At 39.9% G+C, this 14,855-nt stretch overlaps 1 protein-coding gene across 12 annotated transcripts in view; it reads right to left on the bottom strand.

Annotated features, from left to right (window-relative positions):
- LOC149717149 (uncharacterized) overlaps positions 1–14,855 on the bottom strand; it is a 371,656-nt gene that overhangs the window by 193,737 nt on the left and 163,064 nt on the right. For 10 of the 12 annotated variants that reach the window (XR_016366024.1, XR_016366028.1, XR_016366030.1 and 7 more), the window contains one exon: positions 6,693–6,874. The exons of 1 other annotated variant lie outside the window; for it this stretch is intronic. The gene's annotated coding sequence lies outside the window, so the exon portion shown is untranslated. Of the gene's footprint in view, positions 1–6,692; positions 6,875–6,937; positions 7,037–14,855 lie in introns of those variants that run through there. One more of the 12 variants, XM_089836072.1, reaches the window with a different exon arrangement.

Below are 14,855 nucleotides of genomic sequence, written 5' to 3'. Positions count from 1 at the left end.
TAGATTACCGACGACCGGTAATTAAGCTAGATTACCGACGACCGGTAATTAAGCTAGATTACCGACGACCGGTAATTAAGCTAGATTACGGACGACCGGTAATTAAGCTAGATTACCGACGACCGGTAATTAAGCTAGATTACCGACGACCGGTAATTAAGCTAGATTACCGACGACCGGTAATTAAGCTAGATTACCGACGACCGGTAATTAAGCTAGATTACCGACGACCGGTAATTAAGCTAGATTACCGACGACCGGTAATTAAGCTAGATTACCGACGACCGGTAATTAAGCTAGATTACCGACGACCGGTAATTAAGCTAGATTACCGACGACCGGTAATTAAGCTAGATTACCGACGACCGGTAATTAAGCTAGATTACCGACGACCGGTAATTAAGCTAGATTACCGACGACCGGTAATTAAGCTAGATTACCGACGACCGGTAATTAAGCTAGATTACCGACGACCGGTAATTAAGCTAGATTACCGACGACCGGTAATTAAGCTAGATTACCGACGACCGGTAATTAAGCTAGATTACCGACGACCGGTAATTAAGCTAGATTACCGACGACCGGTAATTAAGCTAGATTACCGACGACCGGTAATTAAGCTAGATTACCGACGACCGGTAATTAAGCTAGATTACCGACGACCGGTAATTAAGCTAGATTACCGACGACCGGTAATTAAGCTAGATTACCGACGACCGGTAATTAAGCTAGATTACCGACGACCGGTAATTAAGCTAGATTACCGACGACCGGTAATTAAGCTAGATTACGGACGACCGGTAATTAAGCTAGATTACCGACGACCGGTAATTAAGCTAGATTACCGACGACCGGTAATTAAGCTAGATTACCGACGACCGGTAATTAAGCTAGATTACCGACGACCGGTAATTAAGCTAGATTACCGACGACCGGTAATTAAGCTAGATTACCGACGACCGGTAATTAAGCTAGATTACCGACGACCGGTAATTAAGCTAGATTACCGACGACCGGTAATTAAGCTAGATTACCGACGACCGGTAATTAAGCTAGATTACCGACGACCGGTAATTAAGCTAGATTACCGACGACCGGTAATTAAGCTAGATTACCGACGACCGGTAATTAAGCTAGATTACCGACGACCGGTAATTAAGCTAGATTACCGACGACCGGTAATTAAGCTAGATTACCGACGACCGGTAATTAAGCTAGATTACCGACGACCGGTAATTAAGCTAGATTACCGACGACCGGTAATTAAGCTAGATTACCGACGACCGGTAATTAAGCTAGATTACCGACGACCGGTAATTAAGCTAGATTACCGACGACCGGTAATTAAGCTAGATTACCGACGACCGGTAATTAAGCTAGATTACCGACGACCGGTAATTAAGCTAGATTACCGACGACCGGTAATTAAGCTAGATTACCGACGACCGGTAATTAAGCTAGATTACGGACGACCGGTAATTAAGCTAGATTACCGACGACCGGTAATTAAGCTAGATTACCGACGACCGGTAATTAAGCTAGATTACCGACGACCGGTAATTAAGCTAGATTACCGACGACCGGTAATTAAGCTAGATTACCGACGACCGGTAATTAAGCTAGATTACCGACGACCGGTAATTAAGCTAGATTACCGACGACCGGTAATTAAGCTAGATTACCGACGACCGGTAATTAAGCTAGATTACCGACGACCGGTAATTAAGCTAGATTACCGACGACCGGTAATTAAGCTAGATTACCGACGACCGGTAATTAAGCTAGATTACCGACGACCGGTAATTAAGCTAGATTACCGACGACCGGTAATTAAGCTAGATTACCGACGACCGGTAATTAAGCTAGATTACCGACGACCGGTAATTAAGCTAGATTACCGACGACCGGTAATTAAGCTAGATTACCGACGACCGGTAATTAAGCTAGATTACCGACGACCGGTAATTAAGCTAGATTACCGACGACCGGTAATTAAGCTAGATTACCGACGACCGGTAATTAAGCTAGATTACCGACGACCGGTAATTAAGCTAGATTACCGACGACCGGTAATTAAGCTAGATTACCGACGACCGGTAATTAAGCTAGATTACCGACGACCGGTAATTAAGCTAGATTACCGACGACTGGTAATTTAGCCGTATTACCGACGACTGGTAATTTAGCCGTATTACCGACGACTGGTAATTTAGCCGTATTACCGACGGCTGGTATTTAAGCTAGATTACCGACGACCGGTAATTAAGCTAGATTACCGACGACCGGTAATTAAGCTAGATTACCGACGACCGGTAATTAAGCTAGATTACCGACGACCGGTAATTAAGCTAGATTACCGACGACCGGTAATTAAGCTAGATTACCGACGACCGGTAATTAAGCTAGATTACCGACGACCGGTAATTAAGCTAGATTACCGACGACCGGTAATTAAGCTAGATTACCGACGACCGGTAATTAAGCTAGATTACCGACGACCGGTAATTAAGCTAGATTACCGACGACCGGTAATTAAGCTAGATTACCGACGACCGGTAATTAAGCTAGATTACCGACGACCGGTAATTAAGCTAGATTACCGACGACCGGTAATTAAGCTAGATTACGGACGACCGGTAATTAAGCTAGATTACCGACGACCGGTAATTAAGCTAGATTACCGACGACCGGTAATTAAGCTAGATTACCGACGACCGGTAATTAAGCTAGATTACCGACGACCGGTAATTAAGCTAGATTACCGACGACCGGTAATTAAGCTAGATTACCGACGACCGGTAATTAAGCTAGATTACCGACGACCGGTAATTAAGCTAGATTACCGACGACCGGTAATTAAGCTAGATTACCGACGACCGGTAATTAAGCTAGATTACCGACGACCGGTAATTAAGCTAGATTACCGACGACCGGTAATTAAGCTAGATTACCGACGACCGGTAATTAAGCTAGATTACCGACGACCGGTAATTAAGCTAGATTACCGACGACCGGTAATTAAGCTAGATTACCGACGACCGGTAATTAAGCTAGATTACCGACGACCGGTAATTAAGCTAGATTACCGACGACCGGTAATTAAGCTAGATTACCGACGACCGGTAATTAAGCTAGATTACCGACGACCGGTAATTAAGCTAGATTACCGACGACCGGTAATTAAGCTAGATTACCGACGACCGGTAATTAAGCTAGATTACCGACGACCGGTAATTAAGCTAGATTACCGACGACCGGTAATTAAGCTAGATTACCGACGACCGGTAATTAAGCTAGATTACCGACGACCGGTAATTAAGCTAGATTACGGACGACCGGTAATTAAGCTAGATTACCGACGACCGGTAATTAAGCTAGATTACCGACGACCGGTAATTAAGCTAGATTACCGACGACCGGTAATTAAGCTAGATTACCGACGACCGGTAATTAAGCTAGATTACCGACGACCGGTAATTAAGCTAGATTACCGACGACCGGTAATTAAGCTAGATTACCGACGACCGGTAATTAAGCTAGATTACCGACGACCGGTAATTAAGCTAGATTACCGACGACCGGTAATTAAGCTAGATTACCGACGACCGGTAATTAAGCTAGATTACCGACGACCGGTAATTAAGCTAGATTACCGACGACCGGTAATTAAGCTAGATTACCGACGACCGGTAATTAAGCTAGATTACCGACGACCGGTAATTAAGCTAGATTACCGACGACCGGTAATTAAGCTAGATTACCGACGACCGGTAATTAAGCTAGATTACCGACGACCGGTAATTAAGCTAGATTACCGACGACCGGTAATTAAGCTAGATTACCGACGACCGGTAATTAAGCTAGATTACCGACGACCGGTAATTAAGCTAGATTACCGACGACCGGTAATTAAGCTAGATTACCGACGACCGGTAATTAAGCTAGATTACCGACGACCGGTAATTAAGCTAGATTACCGACGACCGGTAATTAAGCTAGATTACGGACGACCGGTAATTAAGCTAGATTACCGACGACCGGTAATTAAGCTAGATTACCGACGACCGGTAATTAAGCTAGATTACCGACGACCGGTAATTAAGCTAGATTACCGACGACCGGTAATTAAGCTAGATTACCGACGACCGGTAATTAAGCTAGATTACCGACGACCGGTAATTAAGCTAGATTACCGACGACCGGTAATTAAGCTAGATTACCGACGACCGGTAATTAAGCTAGATTACCGACGACCGGTAATTAAGCTAGATTACCGACGACCGGTAATTAAGCTAGATTACCGACGACCGGTAATTAAGCTAGATTACCGACGACCGGTAATTAAGCTAGATTACCGACGACCGGTAATTAAGCTAGATTACCGACGACCGGTAATTAAGCTAGATTACCGACGACCGGTAATTAAGCTAGATTACCGACGACCGGTAATTAAGCTAGATTACCGACGACCGGTAATTAAGCTAGATTACCGACGACCGGTAATTAAGCTAGATTACCGACGACCGGTAATTAAGCTAGATTACCGACGACCGGTAATTAAGCTAGATTACCGACGACCGGTAATTAAGCTAGATTACCGACGACCGGTAATTAAGCTAGATTACCGACGACCGGTAATTAAGCTAGATTACCGACGACCGGTAATTAAGCTAGATTACCGACGACTGGTAATTTAGCCGTATTACCGACGACTGGTAATTTAGCCGTATTACCGACGACTGGTAATTTAGCCGTATTACCGACGGCTGGTATTTAAGCTAGATTACCGATGGACGCGCAACGGCCTAGGACTTTTTCTCCCATATTTTCTAAAGAATTTTAATTAATATGAAGACTGAAGTGACAGATATTAATAAAAACTGTCATTGTAGACAAAGACTGGAAAGTGTAAAAGATAAGGTTTGAAAATGAACTGCCTGAAGTAACAGATATTAAAATTTTCACTTTTGAAGACATCATTATAAAACATCAATTATTTTAAAAAATTCTTATCTTACTTTTTTTCACCAAAATTTCATTTTCCCAAAATATTTTTCAGCAATATTCAGCAATATAATAAGTATTTTGTCCTCAATAGTAGTTGTCACCTAGAAGGGTTTAAGGGATACTAGCTTGGTACTGGTTTTACTTTCAACTAACATTTGATTCTAGGAGATTCAAATGCTTGGATATCTGAAAAGATTTCTCTTGAAGAGTTTAAATTTTTATATTTTGAAATTGAAAATATTGCGTAGCGGAAAATAATATAGGCCTTTTCTTTGTGATTTAGTTATTAGTGTCGAAAAGATCTGTAGATTGATCGTGATCTTTGAGAGCAACACAGCACGTTAATATTTAATACATTGAAAGCTTTACAATTTAAGAATACGTTTTGTAAAGTTTTAATACGGTTTATATTTTGTAAGCTCTCAACGATTTTCTCACGTTATAGGGTCAATTTTCTACCTAATTTTAAATTTAAAATGTAAAGCCGTAGTGTTTTGAAAATAACGCGCATGCTCCTTTTTAAAATACTTTCCCGAAGTAATTTTGGTGAAAAAAAGTAAGATAAGAATTTTTTAAAATAATTGATGTTTTATAATGATGTCTTCAAAAGTGAAAATTTTAATATCTGTTACTTCAGGCAGTTCATTTTCAAACCTTATCTTTTACACTTTCCAGTCTTTGTCTACAATGACAGTTTTTATTAATACTCTATATGGGTTTCAGGCTTCTTCAAGTACAAGTTGCTTTAAGGTGGTAGTTTTCAAACGTGAAAAGACTTGTTCTATTTTTACACAAACCAGTATAAGATAATATATCATTTATCGTTAATAATTTCCCCCGTGGGGTGAATTACGCGCAAGTTGATCGTAATTACACAAACACCATCATGAGTTTTCTTTTGCTAAACGATGTATAGGACATTATTTATTTTTACGATTTCGTCTTCCCCAACAAGTAAACGAACTTATGACCTTGGGATATCCATCCAATGTTGCGTCTAGATTAGGGCTTATCAATCCCCGGGACCCGGAATTGTTTTGGGCACAAAAAAGGAAATTTTAAGTTTTTAAATGCATTGGCACGAACCATACGTGATCCGGACGAATTGTAACACGCATAAAGAATTATTGCCTTCGTATACTTGTTAAGTTGTAGTCAGGGCAAAGGTCATTTAGTTCCGTAACGTGACACTTTAAGGTGTCAAACGATTATGATAATATAAGTATGCATAGGTCGCATCATAGCCCTATCAATTCTCACAGCCTTTATAATAAATTATAAATTAAAAATAAAACCTGAGTTTCATTATATTGTACCTACGACAACCCTATAGGTTGATTATTATAAAACTTTAATCCAAGGTACAACAACGGTACCGTGTGCGCATGCGTAAAATATTGTGTCAAATGTCGCAATTATTACCGTTATTTAGTAATACAATATACTAAAACAACTAACAACAGCTAAGGCTAACTTTCTTCTTAATAGGTCAAATAAAAATACTCCTAATATAGTGGGCGATATAACCTTTGACCTCTGTCATAATTTAAAATCTATCACCGTCATAAAACCATTGTTTTTACCACACACGTTTTTGTACTATTTCAACCAACCCTACCCATAATGTGCCAGGCCAAGGCCTAACGTTTAAAAACTAAAATTTGCATTTAAAACATTCACCCTACCTCATAAAGCGCTGGCAGATTATTTCTCGGCCAAAATCCGTAAAGAACACGGTTGAAACCGAGTTGAAACATACGCAGTGAACCGTGGCAGCCACGGGCGTAACGTAACAGTAGTCGGCGAGACGTCTATTGTCTTAAGCCTTGGCCTCGAGGTTGCATTGAACAATCATTGGTTTCGCTTTCTAAAAATATTAATAGCATAATTAGTTAATTGATTAATTAACAACATTAAAAATAAAGGGTACCTTAATTACTTAATTACTACAAATGAAATATTATTAACAATTAAAACACGGAGGCATTTAAAGAAATTCAACACCGAAACGAATGGGAACGGTCGACTCAAAGGGCGCCTAAATGACTCATTTGTGAATCTTTCCCGCGTTGAATTAGGGGGGTGTGGGGGGGGGTGATAAAGGTCAATATTTAGTCCGAAGGAAAATCAAATTCACGTTTTTTATTTAGTTTTCAATGTAAAATATATTTTTTTACACAATTTGTTTAATATTGAGGGCTTTTTAAAAAAAAAAAATCATTCACTTTATTAAACTGTAATATTTTTTATTATTTTGGCAAGATGTTCAATATGAATAAGGTGTTTTTGGCAGCAATAAATAGACCTATTTTTACACGCTTAAATATTGTATCTCTCAAAAAGGTCAAGTCTATGGTATGGTATTTAGGGTTATGTAAGTTTAAGCGTTAAGCCATAAAGAGGAGAGAAAAAAAAGCTCTCGCTTGCGCTGACCTAAAAAGTGATAGTTGCACTTCAAAGTTCTGGCAAAAAGGCACCAAATTGAGAACATAGCCCAAATAAATCGAGAGAAGACCTTGAACTATAGTAGAGTACCTTTAAAAGAACAAATTTTAACTAATCTTCGGCTTTTGTCATCAAAGGGTGAACACAATTGAATTTGGGAAAACTTGACATCAACTCAGCGTTTATTATCTACAGTTCTGACGTCAGGGAAATCATGCCTTCCATTGACACTATAATATAAGAGGCCCTCTTAATCTAACCTTGAAAATTTAAGAATAAATAAATTGCTTGTTGTATAATAATCTCCATATCAACTAAAACAAAAACAAAATTAAATTGACGCCCCGAAACCACTGCACTTGCAATCAATCATTTACAATTTCTAATTAATCTTTCACAAGGTAGATCAGCGTTAAAACGTATTTATTATTTTGAATCTAGGCGTACCAAATCTCCATCAAATTCATTGAATTATATTAATGGCGTAAGGTCTAGTAAAAAAAATAAATAAAACCGGTTTTTTCCCGCGTGGCGTCGAAAAAGCGCGCGCCTCGACAGAAACGCTTCCTAAGGTTTCCCGCCAAAAATATAAAAATAAAAAATAAATTAAAAATCAGTCAGTTACGTTAGAAAACGTAAGATTTTGAAACCCATAGAGTGTAAGCCCTGAGATTCACGTGGGCGAAGACAGAAATTGAATGAACTATCTGTGACAGCGCAAAATTTGCGCTCATAATGTAGTCAAGGGCTCTTAACCAGGACGTCTTATTTATTAGGCCAGAGGGGCACTTACCGGGGGCGCCAGGAACAGCATGGGTCCTATGGAGGGTCCCATAATTTATTACCAATCTTATTTATTTTAAAATTTTACCACACATTAAGGTCCCGGATTTTAGTTCGGTGTAATTCATGAGAACTATAGCTTCTATTTTCAAATGGCGCTAGGTGATAGCACTTAGCAGTCCCCTACCAAAGGTAAGGGCGTGCGCAAGGTACTCTGGGACTCTAGCATTGCCGCACTTGGTCCAGTAACATTTCCACTTCATCTCGATCACCTCTCTCATCCAATAGACCATTTCGATGTAGCAAAGGGGGAAAGACACGGTGGTCAAACTTGGCCTTCCATCTCGCTTTTCGGCGCCTGCGCTGTAGTCTTTTTGTATCATGAGAGTGCGCAGAGACGGCAATGTATCAACCCCTTTGCACGTCCCGATACTGAGGGGTTGCCTACCCCATTTTTTACGTCGTAAAGGTCTATTTCAGATAGTCAGTCAGGACTATAGGGAGCTAACAACTGGCAATTAGGGGGAAGAGATTGTCTGACGTCACGCAGCCCCCCTGTGGTTGGCATTTTTGCGCGTAGAATACTGTTTCCAACCGTTAGGGGGATGAAACTCCAGTAAGAGATAGAAGGGTGTAACGTTTCAGGGTCAGAACTGCTAGCTCCCTATACTTATATAGATATAGATTTTGGCCAGAGTACTGTATTGCAAAGGGGCCTACAACGCTGTTAAGATGGTTGGGGTTTCTTTTATAATAAAATACTCTCGCATACGGAAGTCTCAGGACCAAAAGAGAGTGAGGAGGCATAATGGCATCGGTAATTTACGAGACCGAAAAAAAATGGATAGTAAAAAATAAAAAAAAACATGTTCCCCCTTGAAAAAGTATATTGCCCTTTTGATATAAAACAAGTTGGGAAAACCAAAATATGACCTCTCCGAGTCAAGACGACTACTTACAAACTTATTTACCCAGATATGGAAATGTTTCTTAAGTTAAAATGTATGAAATATTAAAGCAGTATACAAAGCATAGCAAATATACTGTAAATCAGACGACATTTTACATCCAATAATGATATACTTGTACACATTAAAATCATCCGATGGGGGAGAAACGGGAAATGAAGAGATAAAACTTTGGAGGGATACTACCTTTACGTGTTTGTAAAGGCCCAATTTTCTACTCCTCAACTGTATGCCCTCTATGTTCAAAGCCATATTCACAACAGGGTTGCCATATAAACACTATCCTCTCGTTTCACCTCAACGATTTTCTTAGTTTGTCAACATGACTGTTAACGTTACATAACACCAAAGCTTATTTGTGGCTACACACACTAAAAGTAAATGCGTACCATAAAAAGCATGAAAACACGAAGCTATTATCCGATTACGATCAGACCTTTCACTGGTCTGGGCTGCGTTCAGCAGAGCTCACCAAAAAAGACAGCGGATTTTGGAAATGTTTACTGGTGAGCTCTGTCGTCATAGCTTCTCTCCGGTCATCGGCATTTTATAAATGACGCTAGCGCAATAAAGCGTGCAAGGTACCAAGGCTTAACAAAAATTGTATGATAACATATTTATAGAGATAGATAACAACTTTTATAATTAAAATTAGAAACAAGCATATCTCTCAAAATTCTCGCGTGATCAACTGGTTTCACGCCAATTAAATAGCTATAGTCCCAAAGAGCTATTTGTATTAATTCATCCATGGTTTTTTCGCCAAGCTGAGAACTACACGTTTTACGTCACGTTATCCAAAAAGCCGACTATTTTCTTTGAAGACCGCGCTAGCTCAGCGCTAAGCACCATGACGTCAAAATTCAAAAACAAAATCCCGTTATGTAGGACACTGTTAACAGCGCTGGGCTCTGCTGAACGCGGCCCAGATTTCCACCATGATTATAATATCTAAGCCTAAAGTGTACTTAACTTTCGGCTCACTCTGAACCGTTAATGTCTCTGCATTACAGAAACGAAATCCAAACCAAAGCGTTTACTTTTTGGTTCACTAGGCCTATTGACACATTAAAGTTCATTTGACCAACATAGTAGCATTGTACTTGTATTCACTTTAGAAAGGATTATGCTATAAACAGATGTAGTATAGCTTAGGTAATATATAAACATCCATTTTAAATAATAATATTAAAAAACATTTTTGGAATATCAAAATGAAATAGAGCTTTAAAGCTACAAAAGTACTAAATGCATCATAATTACGAAAAGTATTTCCACATATTCACTTTATATTAAGGATAAAGGGAATATTATGGTTCTGTAGGATTCCTTTACACATCAAAACAAAACGAACTTCTAACGCAGCGCACTACTGTAACAACGGACGGACACACACAGACAAAAGCATAGATTGCTTTTTAACTCTTTCCGTATTAATTTTGAATTGAGAAACAAGATTATCTTAAATATTAAAATGAATATAATTAATATTTAATATTTTCTTCGCTAGTTATTCGCCTTATTGAACGTTACATCGTTTTAAAAAAGAACAAATAAACATTCTTGAGAGACTTGACTAATATTGGCGTTTGAAATGAAGCATACGCCGGTTGCTTCGCCTTATTCAAATAGGTAGTATATAAGGGTGTCGAACTACAGTTAAAAGCAAGAACAACCGCAATTGCGAAAACCTATCGTGGACAACCCACCCTAGGGAGGCTAGACGTTTCTCGTAACCCTAGCTGATCGCCGCGAATGTCTTAAACCAAACGATGACGATGGAGTAGAAGCCAGGTGTGCAGACTGGTGTCCATGTGGGATGGACAAAAACAAAGACCAGAAGATGGTGGTGTTAGAAGCCAGTGTGTACAGACTGGTGTCCATGTGGGATGGACAATGACCAGAAGATGGTGGTGTTAGAAGCCAGTAAGTACAGACTGGTGTCCATGTGCGATGGACAAAAACGAAGACCAGAAGATGGTGGTGTTAGAAGCCAGTGTGTACAGACTGGTGTCCATGTGGGATGGACAATGACCAGAAGATGGTGGTGTTAGAAGCCAGTGTGTACAGACTGGTGTCCATGTGGGATGGACGAAGGCCATAAGATGCTGGTGATTAGAAGCCTGTAAGTACAGACTGGTGTCCGTGTGGGATGGACAAAGACCAGAAGATGGTGGTGTGAGAACTCGCCATAGAGTAGCCATTTCCGTGACTGTGAAAGCAGTTCGGAAATGGCGAACACGTTTGCTCCGATTTGGAAACTGCGAACGCGGTCACGTGGGTGTAACAACAGACACACACACAGACACACAGACAGACACACACACAGACAGACACACACGATCGTTACAGAACCTCTCCGTGACATACGTCACTCGGAGAGGTAAAAAATCAAAATATATCTGGGATGAGGTGGTCGGGCGCCACCTGTCTGCGAGCGTAAAATTCACGACGCCTCGCTTACGAGCGAGCAAAGGCACACACAAACTCATTGAAAGTAAAATTTCACTTGAAGAACGCAACCATTTTCATCATCATCGTACGATGGGGGAGAGGAAACTAGTTTATCTGGTTACTAAAACCATAGGTTGCCATGATGATGCAGACGCGCGGCAGCCAATTAAATATACTGGTTTATATTCGAATAATCATCTTTGTTGTCAGGTCTCGAATCTGGCAGACATTCGGTCAAAATTCAATAATTTTCTATAGTACAACCAGAAGTGAGATGAGACTAGAAGTGAAGGGCTCTAGCATTAGTAATAGATCCTGGCACTAGTGAACAAATTTGAGGATTTTATGCCGCTTCCCACGCGCCTACACTACTGAGAAAAAATTGGTCGAGTTCCAAAAACATTTCCTACCCCCTTCCCCTCAACCTAAAGCGGCCGAACACGGACGCGGCTCCTTACCGCCACGAGCGTCTCACGTTTTGGAGGGAAAATTCAGAAACCGCTACTGGAGGGCCAACCGTTCTTGTGTTATCAAGAATATTCACTTTCGCCGAGTGAAGAATTTGGTTAGCTCAGTACTTCTGGTCTCATCTCACTTCTGGTACAACGAAGTTTTATTTATTTTAATACAGGGTGTGATAAAAAAAAGGTGGTTGGACCGACGTTTAATGGGTTCTATGGGCGATTTTGGGTCGAAAATGTTCTATGTCATTTTTTCCCTTAGGAACACAGTTTACAAGTTATGATTTTAGTGTTTTATTGATGACCCGTTAAAATTAAATAAGAAATTGAAATACGATTGCTAATTTTATTAATTAGTCATCCCTAAAACACTTCAATAATAACTTGTAAACAGTATCCCTTAGGACAAAATGTCTTGCCTTAGATAATCAAACTCAGCTAATATAATAATAGTCTTGTCAAAGCTGGTCCAAGTGATGACTTTACCACAAATTACCATCACAACCTGACAAACATGATATTGCCCAGACCTCTAAATTGATAGTAGCACTTAAAACATCTTATCTTAAAGATTACGCTGATTAATTTGAAAATTAAGGGGGTTTATAGCAGAATGCAATTATACCTTGGAATTTGTTCGTCGATTCCCGAACTTATGACGTCATACCCCACCTGTAGGTCCCGTGTCAGGACCCTCTATTTGTTGAATATATGGGTAAGCCTGTAGGTCAAATCAAGAAGTGATATCTAGTTTATTAGGGACAAAGGTATAAGATGCTTAAGTATTCACGCGCCATAGTCCCAGTCCCCCTTTCAAAATACAAGGGGGGACGTAAAAGGAGGCCGGGCTATTTCGCCTCTCCTCAGTCGGAAAATAACGTAATTTTCGTCATTCGCGTTGCGCTGACGTGAGCTTTCAAAAACCAATGAGATTCTGGCTGTAAGAGGCGGGGATTAACTCTGGACCTACGTTTGGACTGGAGATAAAGCTAGAAATCAAATGTGGCGAATTTATACCTTCTCCCTAATAAACTAGATATCACTTCTTGGTCAACATAAGTCTGCCTTGAACGTTTTCCCAGCATGCACTAGCTATTTTAAATATTCGGTTTGATTACCTCTTTCCCAAGACAATTTATCCGCGAAAACCGATTAACTTCCGGCAAGATTAGTGTCCTTACTAAAATTATCTCAATTTGGTTTAATTATTACAACATAACTAACAATATGTGGTGTTTTAAGAGATCTAATTCTGTTTAAAAAACCCCAAAAACATCGGGTTAGATTTGAGTCTTACTGCTATCCCTTTAAAGGGGTCTTCAAGCGTAGAAAACACATTAACCATCGTCGTCCATATATTGTATCAAAGCTAAAGTGATATCACAGATTAACCTATAACCAATCAACCTTATCAGGCAGGACTGTCACAAGGGTTTCCCCATAACTCATCCAAGGCTTAGTTCTGTATCTTTAACTGTCAGCTGGCATCGATCACGGTTAAGTCAAGATTCTATGTAGGACCAAGTCGTGTCTCGCGCGGCGAAACCAATTTGAGTGTTTCGAATCTATCCTCTAAATTTTGAAAGTCAGAAGTTAAAAACGAAAACCCGAGTCCGGCGCCAGCCAGAGGTCAAAGGTCACCGAAGAATAAAGAAAAACGTTTCGGGAAAAACAGTTTCCTTTGTTTACCCCTGATTTTTATAGCTATACTGCGAAGTTATTATAGCTATATGTCTATGAGCACGCATTATTATTTGAATAAAACTTTTTCGGAGATGGGGTTTAGAAAATATGAGACACTTTGCTCGCTCATTGAAATCAAATTACGGACTGGCTGGCAGGGCCTCCACGGAGTATTGTCGTGTATAAAGCATAATATAAACCGCGATTCAAAGCCATAAATTCGCGGATAAACCGGCAATAACGCACCAATGATACGCAAGGATAAATCGGATAATGACTTTTGGAACTTTATAGTCAAACAAAATAAACCATAAGTCTCCCCCTCTTACCATGGCACTATAAGGTGCATCTTCAGTTAAGATCTGTTAATACTGCATTGGAACTAAGTTTAATGCATCATATCATTTTGCTCTGGAACTCCTATTTTTAATGTAATCATACCAATTGTGATTGTCCATAGAACTTCCAGCTTTAATACAAATGCAAGGACACCAATTGCCCTGGAACCGCCTGGAACTCTTAACTTTAATGCAAGCAGCCATAATTATAGTCCTGGGACTACCAACTTTAATGGAATCATACCAATTGGCCTGGAACTCCCAGCTCAAATGCAATCATACTAATAGCCCTAAACCTTCCAATTGCAATGCAATCATATCAATAACCCGGGAACTCACAACTGCAATGCAATTAGGCAACCATAATTATAATCATAGAACCATCAACTGTAATGCAATCATACCAATAGCCTTGGAACTCCCAGCTATAATGCAAGCATACCAATAGCCCTGGAACCATCAACTGAATTGCAATCATACCAATAGCCCTGGAACCATCAACTGTAATGCAATCACACAAATAGCCCTGAAACCATCAACTGTAATGCAATCATACCAATAGCCCTGGAACCATCAACTATAATGCAATCATACCAATAGCCCTGGAACCATCAACTGTAATGCAATCATACCAATAGCCCTGGAACCATCAACTGTAATGCAATCATACCAATAGCCCTGGAACCATCAACAGTAATGCAATCATACCAATAGCC

Source organism: Phalangium opilio, unplaced genomic scaffold, assembly GCF_054372755.1.
Source record: "Phalangium opilio isolate 3A_F unplaced genomic scaffold, DU_Popi_V2 ptg000003l_1, whole genome shotgun sequence".
Classification (NCBI taxonomy): Eukaryota; Metazoa; Arthropoda; class Arachnida; order Opiliones; family Phalangiidae; genus Phalangium; species Phalangium opilio.
This window is presented reverse-complemented; position numbering and strand designations above follow the sequence as displayed.